Below are 13,765 nucleotides of genomic sequence, written 5' to 3' on the forward strand. Positions count from 1 at the left end.
GTTTCATGACAATGTTGTGGACTGATTTTTCAAATACCGCTCACACAACTGGTAATACTGCATCGATGGAAAGTGACAGGAGACAGCAGTTGTCAACTATGGTTACAAACTACTTTTCCTCCCATATCGATGTTCTCCCACACAAGTCATTCCCCTTTGACTATTGGGCCGCTAAACTGGACACCTGGCCTGAATTGGCCCAATATGCCTTACAGGAGCTCGCTTGCCCAGCTGCAAGTGTGTTATCGGAAAGAGTCTTCAGTGCAGCTGGATCAATCCTGACAGAAAAAAGGACCCGTCTGTCAACCCAAAATGTGGATGATCTAACCTTCATTAAAATGAACCACGCATGGGTTTCCAAGGATTTTGTCCCACCTTCCCCTGATGACACATAGGGTGACAGAAAAATGGCTTGCTTTGGTCCACCTCTTCCTGGGACTTCACCTATTTCGCCTTTTGCATCAGTTGAATGTCCAACATCAACATATGCCACTTTCTAAAACTCCCTAACTGTGCTGCCTCCCCCCCCATGGCCGGGGTCACCACCTAGCGCACGACACCGTGCGAGTGCCGTTGCCCTGGACAGGTGGGTAGGCCGATTCTTGGGCGCGGGCACTGGCACAGGGTCCCTCATAGTGCAATCAAGTGTCTCTGACGGTGGTGGTGCACACCCGCCGTCAGACACACCGCTGTACTATGAGGGGCCCAGTGCCAGTACCAACGCCCACGAGTGGGCCCCCCTTGCTTGGCCAGGGCCCCAGCATTTGCAATCTTTCCCTCTCCCTGCTCCTCCGCTGTGTAATCTGGGCCGTCAAATCCATACTGTGCCTGACACCGTCTGAGCCTGCCTCCTGATGTATAGACATATATTTTGAATGTGTACGCTATCCATACATGTTATCCGGGGATACGGTACCCCTTCTAACCTTTGTGCAATGACGTGCAATCCATACTGGGCATAACACCGTCTGAGCCTGCCTCATGCTGTATAGACCTATATTTTGAATGTGTACGCTATCCATACATGTTATCCAGGGATACGGTACCCTTTCTAACCTTTGTGCAATGACGTGCAATCCATACTGGGCCTAACACCGTCTGAGCCTGCCTCATGCTGTATAGACATATATTTTGAATGTGTACGCTATCCATACATGTTATCCGGGGATACGGTACCCCTTCTAACCTTTGTGCAATGACGTGCAATCCATACTGGGCCTAACACCGTCTGAGCCTGTCTCATGCTGTATAGACATATATTTTGAATGTGTACGCTATCCATACATGTTATCCAGGGATACGGTACCCTTTCTAACCTTTGTGCAATGACGTGCAATCCATACTGGGCCTAACACCGTCTGAGCCTGCCTCATGCTGTATAGACATATATTTTGAATGTGTACGCTACCCATACATGTTATCCGGGGATACGGTACCCTTTCTAACCTTTGTGCAATGACGTGCAATCCATACTGGGCCTAACACCGTCTGAGCCTGCCTCATGCTGTATAGACATATATTTTGAATGTGTACGCTATCCATACATGTTATCCGGGGATACGGTACCCCTTCTAACCTTTGTGCAATGACGTGCAATCCATACTGGGCCTAACACCGTCTGAGCCTGCCTCATGCTGTATAGACATATATTTTGAATGTGTACGCTATCCATACATGTTATCCGGGGATACGGTACCCCTTCTAACCTTTGTGCAATGACGTGCAATCCATACTGGGCCTAACACCGTCTGAGCCTGCCTCATGCTGTATAGACATATATTTTGAATGTGTACGCTACCCATACATGTTATCCGGGGATACGGTACCCCTTCTAACCTTTGTGCAATGACGTGCAATCCATACTGGGCCTAACACCGTCTGAGCCTGCCTCATGCTGTATAGACATATATTTTGAATGTGTACGCTATCCATACATGTTATCCAGGGATACGGTACCCTTTCTAACCTTTGTGCAATGACGTGCAATCCATACTGGGCCTAACACCGTCTGAGCCTGCCTCATGCTGTATAGACATATATTTTGAATGTGTACGCTATCCATACATGTTATCCGGGGATACGGTACCCTTTCTAACCTTTGTGCAATGACGTGCAATCCATACTGGGCCTAACACCGTCTGAGCCTGCCTCATGCTGTATAGACATATATTTTGAATGTGTACGCTATCCATACATGTTATCCAGGGATACGGTACCCCTTCTAACCTTTGTGCAATGACATGCAATCCATACTGGGCCTAACACCGTCTGAGCCTGCCTCATGCTGTATAGACATATATTTTGAATGTGTACGCTATCCATACATGTTATCCGGGGATACGGTACCCCTTCTAACCTTTGTGCAATGACGTGCAATCCATACTGGGCCTAACACCGTCTGAGCCTGCCTCATGCTGTATAGACATATATTTTGAATGTGTACGCTATCCATACATGTTATCCAGGGATACAGTACCCTTTCTAACCTTTGTGCAATGACATGCAATCCATACTGGGCCTAACACCGTCTGAGCCTGCCTCATGCTGTATAGACATATATTTTGAATGTGTACGCTATCCATACATGTTATCCGGGGATACGGTACCCTTTCTAACCTTTGTGCAATGACGTGCAATCCATACTGGGCCTAACACCGTCTGAGCCTGCCTCATGCTGTATAGACATATATTTTGAATGTGTACGCTATCCATACATGTTATCCGGGGATACGGTACCCCTTCTAACCTTTGTGCAATGACGTGCAATCCATACTGGGCCTAACACCGTCTGAGCCTGCCTCATGCTGTATAGACATATATTTTGAATGTGTACGCTATCCATACATGTTATCCGGGGATACGGTACCCCTTCTAACCTTTGTGCAATGACGTGCAATCCATACTGGGCCTAACACCGTCTGAGCCTGCCTCATGCTGTATAGACATATATTTTGAATGTGTACGCTATCCATACATGTTATCCAGGGATACGGTACCCTTTCTAACCTTTGTGCAATGACGTGCAATCCATACTGGGCCTAACACCGTCTGAGCCTGCCTCATGCTGTATAGACATATATTTTGAATGTGTACGCTATCCATACATGTTATCCGGGGATACGGTACCCTTTCTAACCTTTGTGCAATGACGTGCAATCCATACTGGGCCTAACACCGTCTGAGCCTGCCTCATGCTGTATAGACATATATTTTGAATGTGTACGCTATCCATACATGTTATCCGGGGATACGGTACCCCTTCTAACCTTTGTGCAATGACGTGCAATCCATACTGGGCCTAACACCGTCTGAGCCTGCCTCATGCTGTATAGACATATATTTTGAATGTGTACGCTATCCATACATGTTATCCAGGGATACGGTACCCTTTCTAACCTTTGTGCAATCACGTGCAATCCATACTGGGCGTGAGAACGGCTGGCGAGCTGTTAAGCAAGCTACAGCACCTGTCCAGACAAGTACAGGGATTCCCTAGCGAGGAGACTTATTTGATTGTTTTCTATGTTGGGACAGCAATTTTTGGGGAGCACTATACTCTGGAGAATGATAGATGGGGCCCACCATACACTGGAACATTCCAAAGGTGGACATCAGACACTGGAGCAGCATTTACAGGGCCCATTATACACTAGAGCATTAGAAATGGGGCCCATTATGTTTGGAGCATTATTTGGGCCCATAAGACAGTGGAGCTTCATCCATGGGGACCAACATATACTGTAGCATTATGTGGAGCTCATCATATACTGTTTCAAACATTATATGGGACCAATGATTTTGTATGGAGAAATAGATGGGCCTCGTCATGAGATGTAAAAAGTGAGGTATTTTTCATTGTACTATACCGCTATTTCTCTGCCGTATCGGAGCATGATGAGTTGTGGTATGTGTTAAAGGGGCGCTCTTTCGCCCAGGGCACATGAAAACCTGCAGCCAGCCCTCCCCCCCCACAAATTTAGCCAAATAACCCCCATTTTTCAGTGCGTAACTTGTATTATGAAGTTAATTAAGGTTGACAAGCTTAAGTAAGAAGAATTGATGCTTTTGGCATTCAAATGGGCACTGTAGGTGTGTTTCCTGTCCTCCTCTCACTGCCAACTTTTATTCCCCATTGACTTACATTGGGTTTCGTGTTTCGGGACGACCCCGACTTTTCCCTATAATCGGACGATCTTGCTCGACCCGACTTTTGGAAAAGTCGGGTTTCACGAAACGAAACGCGACCCTAAAAAAGCAAAAGTCGCTCAACTCTAGTCACCACTTCTACATTTTTGCATTTTTGACCCACTCCTGGTTTTGGCGTACAAACACGGATGCGAAATACTGACCAAATGCTGATAGTGTGACCGTTGGCTTAAAGGGAAACTATCATCAGAAAATGGCTATTTAAAATCAGAGTTCTGCATTAAATATAGTTTTACAAATTTTTCCCAATGTTTGTTTCTTTCATATCATATCAAATCTTCAAATCTAGCAATTCTCATGCTGGCCACTGCAGTTTTTTTAGACTCATAGTTTCTGCCCGTTCAAGTTTTCAGCAGGCTCATTGTCATCAGAGGCAGGATTATAATGACAGGTAACACTTCCATACACAGCTGATAACATATGATCTACCAATTACAATATATGATATCACAGCTGAATCTACTCCCTTTACAAAGACATTTGAACAAGTTCATTAGATGCTTCAATACAAAACATAGGGTCAGGGTCTGACCATTTTGACGATGTACATATGTTGTTTCCTAAAGCGAAAAGAACTTAAAGTTGTAAAAAGCTACAGTGGCCAATGTGAGCATTTCTAAATTTATGGTATTTAGATTTAACACAGATTGTGAAAAAAAGAAAAAACATATTGACATATCAAAAAATCTATACATTTAACATTACGTTGGCACATATAAAAGAGCACAATGTCCTTGTTGTCCTACAGTCTTGCTGTCTCTATACTCACAAGTTTTGCTTAAAAGTACAACAAAAGATTTAATATTATATATCATTATTTAATAATGATTAAAGAACTAGTCTAAATAACTCAAAATATGTAAATTAAAACAAAACAAATTCTAAAAAACGTGATTATATAATATTGAGCCTGACATCTAGGATCAATGTTCTTATCCTTAATAAGATTTGATTGTGAACCCAAATATATTTTTTTCACAAAATGTGCGTTGTCAAGTTTGCTGGTCTCTGCCAGGAGAATCGTTTATTTCTGCAGCACAATTAAGGATCATTCTGATCACGGATGTTATGAGCAGCGCCATACATAGCTGTCAGGCCGCACACAATTGAATTATAGTAAAAAAAAAAAAAAATCAGTGAAACATTTTAACATGTTAAATGTAAAAAGTGGTTTAAGTGATGCATCTTTTACGCATAAATCAAAGAATGGCTATTTTTCTTTCATGAACCTTTCAGAAGGAATTTACACTATCACATTGTAAATGTTCTATCTGGCAACACTCGTCATCCCAGGAATTGCCAAGTCTCATTTACATGTCAAACCATTGAAGGGCCTTTTGGAAAAGAGCAGAATTACCATGATGGAGTGAAGCAATGTTTAATGGGTGTTACATTTTATAATATATAAGAGATAGCTTAAACATCTCCATGAAATGTATGGAAAGCTCTTCAGCACCAGACATACTAATCACTAAATATTAGAAAATTGATTTATAAGACATTATAAAAAAAACTTGTAGAAGTGAAGTAGGGGCCCGGATTGGGGGGGATGGTCCACTGCTTATCACGACCAGACGATGCAAAGATGAGACGGAGGCAGATTCCAATTGTAACAGGTCCGAGTTTATTGGCCGTCCTCCTGACGACCGTAGCCATACACCGCAGCACGTTTACAGCTCTCCGTTTCCAGGCCCGGGAACCTTCACCTTTCCTTCTGTCGTGATGACGTCCCTCGCGGATCTTTCGCTGGGGCAGTCCTAGACCAATCTACCGCCAGCGATTCACCTGCCCGAGGTCGTCGTTCAATCGTTACCCCCAGGGCCTCGTCTGTACTGCGGTCCGTTGTGTCAGGGCCACCCCCCTGACTGTCTCTTCCTGTCAGTCCCCTGGTCGAGCTCTTCCACCGTTCTCAGTCTTCTGTCCTGAGTCTTCTCCTCCTGAGCTCCTCCCGGGACTAGCCTAGCCTGGAAGCCTAACCTGTCCTATTTATCCCCTCTCTCACTGGGAATTTCCCTCCTGGGTTCCTATCTCCCAGCCCCCCCATGACTAAGCAGCTTCTATAGCCGTAAGCTGATGTCAAGTCCTGAACTACACTCCCCCCTGCCATCTTGTGGTCAAATCCCGGTACTGCACTCCCTTTTAATAATAATAATAATAAATTTTATTTTTATAGCGCCGACATATTCCGCAGCACTTTACATTTCAGAGGGGATTTGTACAGACAATAGACATTACAGCATAACAATAATCACATACAGTAGATTATAACAAATACCAAGAGGAGTGAGGGCCCTGCTCGCAAGCTTACAGTCTATGAGGAAAGAGGTAGACACGAAAGGTGGGTGGTAACAGTTGCCCTGATTGTATGGACCAGCCATAATGTTAAGTGTGTAACAGTACAGACACAGAGGGCTAATGGATGCATAAAGCATGTGGGAACATGATGCTGGGAACCTGGTTATGGTAAAATTTTTGGCTCTGCCACACAGGGATAGGTTAGGTTAATGTGTTGAGGCGATAGGCCAGTCTGAATAAATGCGTTTTCAGGACACGCTTAAAATTGTGGGGACTGGGGACTAATCGTATTGACCTGGGAAGTGCATTCCAAAGAATTGGCGCGGCACGTGTAAAGTCTTGGAGACGGGAGTGGGAGGTTCTGACTATTGAGGATACTAACCTCAGGTCATCAGCAGAACGGAGGGCGCGGGTAGGGTGGTATACTGAAACAAGGGAGGAGATGTAGGGTGGTGCTGAGCCATGGAGGGCTTTGTGGGTGAGGGTAATAAGTTTATACTGAATTCTGGAGTGGATGGGTAGCCAGTGTAATGACTGGCACAAGGTAGAGGCATCGGTGTAACGATTGGTGAGGAATATGATCCTGGCTGCAGCATTCAAGACAGATTGGAGAGGGGAGAGTTTTGTAAGAGGGAGACCGATTAGAAGAGAGTTACAATAGTCGAGACGAGAATGAATAAGAGAAACAGTAAGAGTTTTTGCAGAGTCAAAAGTAAGAAAAGGTCGAATTCTAGAAATGTTTTTGAGGTGCAGATGACAAGAGCGAGCCAGTGATCGAATGTGGGGGGCAAAGGAAAGCTCGGAATCAAGTATGACCCCAAGACAGCGGGCATGTTGCTGGGGAGTAATAGTGGAACCACAGACGGAAATGGCAATGTCGGGTGTAGGTACATTAGTAGCGGGAGGAAACACAAGGAGTTCAGTCTTTGATAGGTTCAGTTTCAGATATAGTGAGGACATGATATTAGACACAGCGTTTAGACAATCGCCAGTGTTTTCTAGAAAGGCTGGCGTGATGTCAGGAGAAGAAGCGTATAATTGGGTGTCATCAGCATAGAGATGGTACTGGAAACCAAATCTACTGATTGTTTGACCAATAGGGGCAGTGTACAAGGAGAAGAGGAGGGGGCCTAGAACCGATCCTTGAGGAACCCCAACAGTAAGAGGAAGGTGAGAGGAGGAGGAACCGGCAAAAGAAACAGTAAAGGAGCGGTCGGAGAGATAGGAGGAGAACCAGGAGAGAACGGTGTCCTTGAGGCCAATGGAACGGAGCATAGTGAGGAGGAGCTGATGATCCACAGTGTCGAATGCTGCAGAGAGATCCAAGAGAATTAGCATGGAGTAATGACCATTTGATTTAGCTGTTAGCAGATCATTAGAGACTTTAGTGAGGGCAGTTTCAGTGGAGTGTAAAGAGCGGAAACCGGATTGGAGAGGGTCGAGAACAGAGTTTTCTGAGAGATAGCGGATAAGACGGGAGTGGACCAGGCGTTCCAGGAGTTTAGAGATGAAGGGAAGATTAGAGACAGGTCTATAGTTAGCGGCACAATTTTGGTCGAGGGATGGTTTTTTAAGTAGTGGATGTATGATGGCATGCTTAAATGAGGAGGGGAAAATACCAGAAGAGAGAGAGAGGTTAAATATTTTAGTTAGGTGAGGGGTGACAGCAGGGGAAAGGGACTGGAGGAGATGTGACGGAAATGGGTCACTGGTGCAAGTAGTTGGGCGAGAAGATGCAAGGAGCCTGCTTACTTCTTCTTCTGTGACTGGTTCAAAATCAGAGAGTGAGTTAGATGCAGTGGGGGAGGGAGGACAGTGCATGGTATGAGGGGATTTGGAGATAATTTCCTGTCGGATCTGGTCAATTTTTTCTTTGAAGTAATTGGCCAGATCGTCAGCTCGGAGCTCAGTGGTTGGGGCCTGTACTCTTGGATTGAGTAGAGAATGAAAAGTGTCAAAGAGACGTTTCGGGTTATTGGACAGTGAGATGATGAGGGTGTTGAAATAGGTTTGTTTGGAGAGGTGAAGGGCAGTGTTGTATGTTCTAAGCATAAACTTAAAATGGATGAAATCTTCGTGTAGATTGGATTTTCTCCACAGACGTTCGGCGCACCTGGAGCACCGCTGCAGGAAACGTGTTTGCACCGTGTGCCAGGGTTGTCGCCGTCTGCGTTGTGGTGTTCTATTTATAGGGGGTGCAAATTCATCCAGGGCAGTTTGAAGTGTTTCATTGTAATGCTTCAAAGCAGAATCAGGACATGAGAGGGAGGAGATAGGGGCCAATGAAGACTGCAAGTTCTTCAGAAGTTTCTGGGTGTTAATGGCCTGTGTGTTTCTATAAGTCTGGACAGTGGGGGTGACCTGAGCAGCCTGGCAGTTCTTTATAGAGAATGAAAGAAGATTGTGGTCAGAGAGCGGGAGAGGGGAGTTTGCAAAATCATCCACTGCACAAAGCCGAGAGAAGACCAAGTCGAGGGAGTTTCCGTCTTCATGCGTTGGAGAATTAGTAAGCTGCGAAAGGCCAAATGAGGAGGTTAGAGATAAAAGGTGAGTAGCAGATGGGGAGAGGGGAAGAGCAATGGGGATGTTGAAATCTCCCATGATGAGGGTAGGGATGTCACAGGAGAGAAAATGTGGAAGCCAAGTGGCAAAATGATCCAGGAACTGATGGGAGGGGCCGGGAGGACGATATACCACCGCCACTCGCATGGAGAAGGGGGTGTAGAGTCTGACGGCATGGACCCTTTTCTGTCTTTCCCTGCTGTTACCCTTCTGTCAATGTCAATTTCCATCTGTAGTGCACAAATCATCCCCTCCTACTTCCAGTCAAGTCTGTCTGTCAAGTCACCTTCCCCACAGAAGCAAAAATGACTTTGTATCACTTGGAAATGGCCACACCAGGGGTTCTACAACATGCTGCTCACCGCATGAATAAAACTGCACCCACCCATGCAGAGCCAATGGTTGCATTATGAAAGAAAGTCTATTGGCTATTGGCTCATTGCAGATTTGTGGTGGTGTGGCACAGCCAACCATAGCATGAATGGCTGCACCCTGAAGGTCCCAATACTGGGGTCAATTATCAGTTGAAAGACCATTCATTAGAAGCCAATGTAAACACGCCACTGATCACCCGGCATATGAACCAAACGTTTTTTAGTTGGCTGATTGGATTCTTTGTGCGTGCCCAATAATCATCATTGTCACTAGCACATGTCCCTATGTAAACAGAGAATGTACCACCAACCATATGCAAAATGCATGGAGAATATTTGATCGTATTGAATGGAAGTTGATGCCTCAGAAAGCTCTATTTACTTGCAGATATAGGGTTAATCTGCAATTGAATAGCATTACAATGCTGTCTGGCCACCCTACTTGGGGAAAGTGAACTTATTTCTTCTTGGGAGCCGCTGGCTTTCAGTCATGGAGGTGTGCAGGGAGTGCCTACAGTCACCACTCACAGCACTATAGTGTGAGCGGCATCTATAAGGATGCCACGGCACTTCGATTGACAGGTCGCTTTGGAGAACATCTGTGCACTTCAACTAGGGTGGACGAATAGCCTTATAACACTATAGATTAACCCTTTTTTGCAGGCAAATAGCATTTTTCGAGGTGTCAGGTTCCTTTTAAAAATACTTCTACTCCCATCCCATACAATTTTCATTGGCTAAAGTAAGAGGGTTTAAAGGTGTTTTCCATTGTTCGGACAACCCCTTCTCAATAGCTATATTCTGTGTAAGATAAACCAGCATGTATTCACCTCTGGTGACGGCACCGTTCCAGCAATGTGTGCCTACGAGTCCTACAACCAATCAGCAGGTGGTTCATTTTATATGGTGGAATATGGCATTTGAGAAGGGGTTGTCTGAGAAGTGGACAACCCCATTAGCAAGTGTCAATCAGCTTGCTAAATCATTGATCAGTGTTGGTTCTGGGCAGCAACCATGTAAACCCACCTTTACTAATGCAGAGGCCAGTTAAAACATAAGGATTCTATTTAAGCCTCTACTTCATATGCACACAGCCATTCTACAGCCCCATTAAAAGCCAAAAATTGTTGTACCTCCTCCGTACATGTACAGTGGAAACAAGTCTGTTGGATTCCATGATATTATATGTACCAGGTTCTGTACCAGTTTACATGAGTCCTAAGTTTTTCTTTTTTACAGTAAAATTATAATAATTTAATTACAATTTCAATGAAAATCTGCAACATAAAACCTGTGCGATGTCTCATCGATGGCAAAGAGGATGCAGTCTGTGCAGCAATGTGTACTGATGCTGGCCACTGTTACATGACTGTTTGCACCAGCCAGGATATGTACAGAATGCCTTGATGTTAGCGGCATCAGGATCATGTCGGTACTTCCTATCACAAATCATTTAGAAGAAGCGGATGCCACCAAAATAGTAAGGAGTGATCATTCATTGCATAGTGAAATAATCATATAGCTTACAAGGAGGAAAGGAAACAATGACTAAACAGGCACATCCTAAAATGTAATATTTTTTTTCAATAACACAAAAAACCCCAAATATATACAGATTGAAACCAATTAAAACAAGCCCAAAAACAATGTGCCACCATGAAAATAACAATCTAAGCTCAAATTATGAGACAATTGATTCCCGCACAATAGATATCAATAAATATCCAACAAAGGACCACCTGGAACTGTTAAGCAAACACATGACACACAAATGAAATAATACAGAAAAGTATATATAAACAATAATAGAAAAATAGCACAACATCTGATATCATATGAGCAGTACCAGTAATGAAAATTTGAATTAACACATTGAATATTACCAATCTGGGTCAGAAATATGAAGGAATTAAATGAAAGGAAAAATTTCTTGTAAGGGAGAAAAAAAGATTCCCCATATGTATGGCCAAAATTCAGCTTCCTCAGGGAAGTCTAGAGACCACTAGATAGACCCCGCTCTAGCAGGTCAAGAAAATTTAACTTGTGTAATATCACTTTAAAATTCATATTATGAGGTCAGAATTGAAATAACTACTTCATATTTGCCATTTTTTAGTTGTTATTATACTGAGTAGCGATAGCTTATCTCCTTATTATTATTAAAATAACAGCCCGGGTACCGTCAGTTGATAATATGGCAAATATTGCATATGTAAAATTTAGTCATGCTACATATTTCACTCCAACATGTTTCTCCGACAAGTCGGCATCATCAGGGGATGGGACATTACCGTGAATGTGCCTTTTAGGTTGTCTCTATAATTATACCTTTCCCAGGTCAATTTAACCTCCAGTAGTGTATGTATATAACTCCTCAAAGAAGAGTACTACCACCTAGAGTTAGGATGCCGTTTGCCGACCCCTTATTTAATGCAGAGCACTGCACTGACAAGGCCTCTATCCTTAAATAAAATTTAAAAAACCCAGTTAATCGGAGCTTAACCCCGAGCCCTTACCCACCACCGCCCTTTAACTCCCCACTTGATAAGCAATGCAGTCTGCATGGACCCTTGATATTTATGTGCTTCTCATTGTCATGTACATATGTTTTTTTTCTTGATAAACCATGATCTCGGCTCTTCATTACTATTTACTATTTTAACGAGGACCCCCAGCAAGGTCTCCAATGTTGATTTCTGGTAACATTTGTTTCCTGTTTCCATGTGTATCCTAAGTAGAGATGATATCATGATGTCTGGGAGCCATTGTTCCGTCATGTCATCCAAGCTGCTCTGTGGCCAAGCACGAAATGAAGAAAAAGAAAACACATTGCAGTGATATAAATCATATTGTATCACACCTCACAAAGAGTTAAATGAACATCCATTATTCATGTGCTATTACTTAGTTTACTGTAGCCGCAGAATAATTTCCACATTTAGCGGGGGCTTGGGGGACACATCATTTTTCCTTTCGTAATTTTGCAGTTTTTAAACCTTCATTACTTTCTGCCTGATTTAGACAACGTTAATCTTTTAGGCTATAAAAATATCCCTTAGACGTGATTATGAGCACTTGGAAGATCTGTTAACATTACAGATTGCATTTCTGTGACACATTCATTTTAAGATAATACAGGAAAAAAGAACAATTGGAGTAAAAGTAGAAAAATGACTTTTTGAAGATAGAACTGGCTAGAGAATCAAGGACTCCTTCAATCGGCCAAGGTGTAGAGATTATAAAGCGACCTATGCAGAGGCGTAGCTAGGGTTTCAGCTTAGGCGGAGGGCGAAAAATCTGAGATCTGAGTGGGCCCATAACCAGGTAATCCTTACTACAGCTACGTGGTGCACCCTAATTGTGAGTATAGGGGAACATCAGCAGTTGACCGTGCTGTGATTGAAAATAAATCTATATACAAAAACCAACACTTCTATTACTATATGGAGAACATATAGTGGTAGATACAAGTCCTGCAGACTATATAAGAGATTACAGTACAGTTATAGATAGTGACTTACAGCTGACGTTCCTTCTTATGGAATCGTTCACTTTTCCCATCTTTTCCATCTGGCCCAGACTGACATGACAACTTCTCCAGCCAGGACTCATCTGCAGAGATTACAACAAAGACACATCTGACTTCTCACATTTCCTGCACTGTCCATATCTATGCCCAAAGTGAGCAAACTCTGATACTCCAATACTGAGCCGCTGCTGCCATATGTGTCCTACAGCACCTGCTGTGTGGTACAATAATGGCTCCTCTTACCACCCCACATAGTAATGCCACCACTGTGCCCCTTACATAGTAATAATGCCACCTTTGTGCTCTCTAGATGGTAAAATTCCCCCATAAAAATATTAATGCCCCGTGCTAGTGCCTGCCACTTTTTGTCCCTAAAAAGTAATAATACCCCTAATCCTAACCCCTGTCCCCTCCTCCACTTCAGTCCCCACAATACCCCCATCCTCTCACATTCATCCCCCAGTGCCCTGTCCTTCTTACCCCACAGTACCCCCATCCTCTCACATTTAGCCCCCCCGTGCCCTGTCCTCCCTCCCCCACAATACTCCCATCCTCTCACATTCAATCCCCAGTGTCCTGTCCCCCTCCTCCAATTCAGCCTCCACAATACCCCCATCCTCTCACATTCACTCCCCAGTGCCCTCTCCCCCTCTCCCACATTACCCCCATCCTCTCACATTCACTCCCCAGTGCCCTGTCCCCCCACAATACCCTCATCCTCTCACATTCAGCTCCCCAGTGACCATGACATGCCTACGTTTAATCAATCTAGTATATTTACTTTCCATCCCCACTTACC

This window comes from Dendrobates tinctorius, unplaced genomic scaffold, assembly GCF_039654945.1.
Source record: "Dendrobates tinctorius isolate UK_male_01 unplaced genomic scaffold, ASM3965494v1 ptg000029l, whole genome shotgun sequence".
Classification (NCBI taxonomy): domain Eukaryota; kingdom Metazoa; phylum Chordata; class Amphibia; order Anura; family Dendrobatidae; genus Dendrobates; species Dendrobates tinctorius.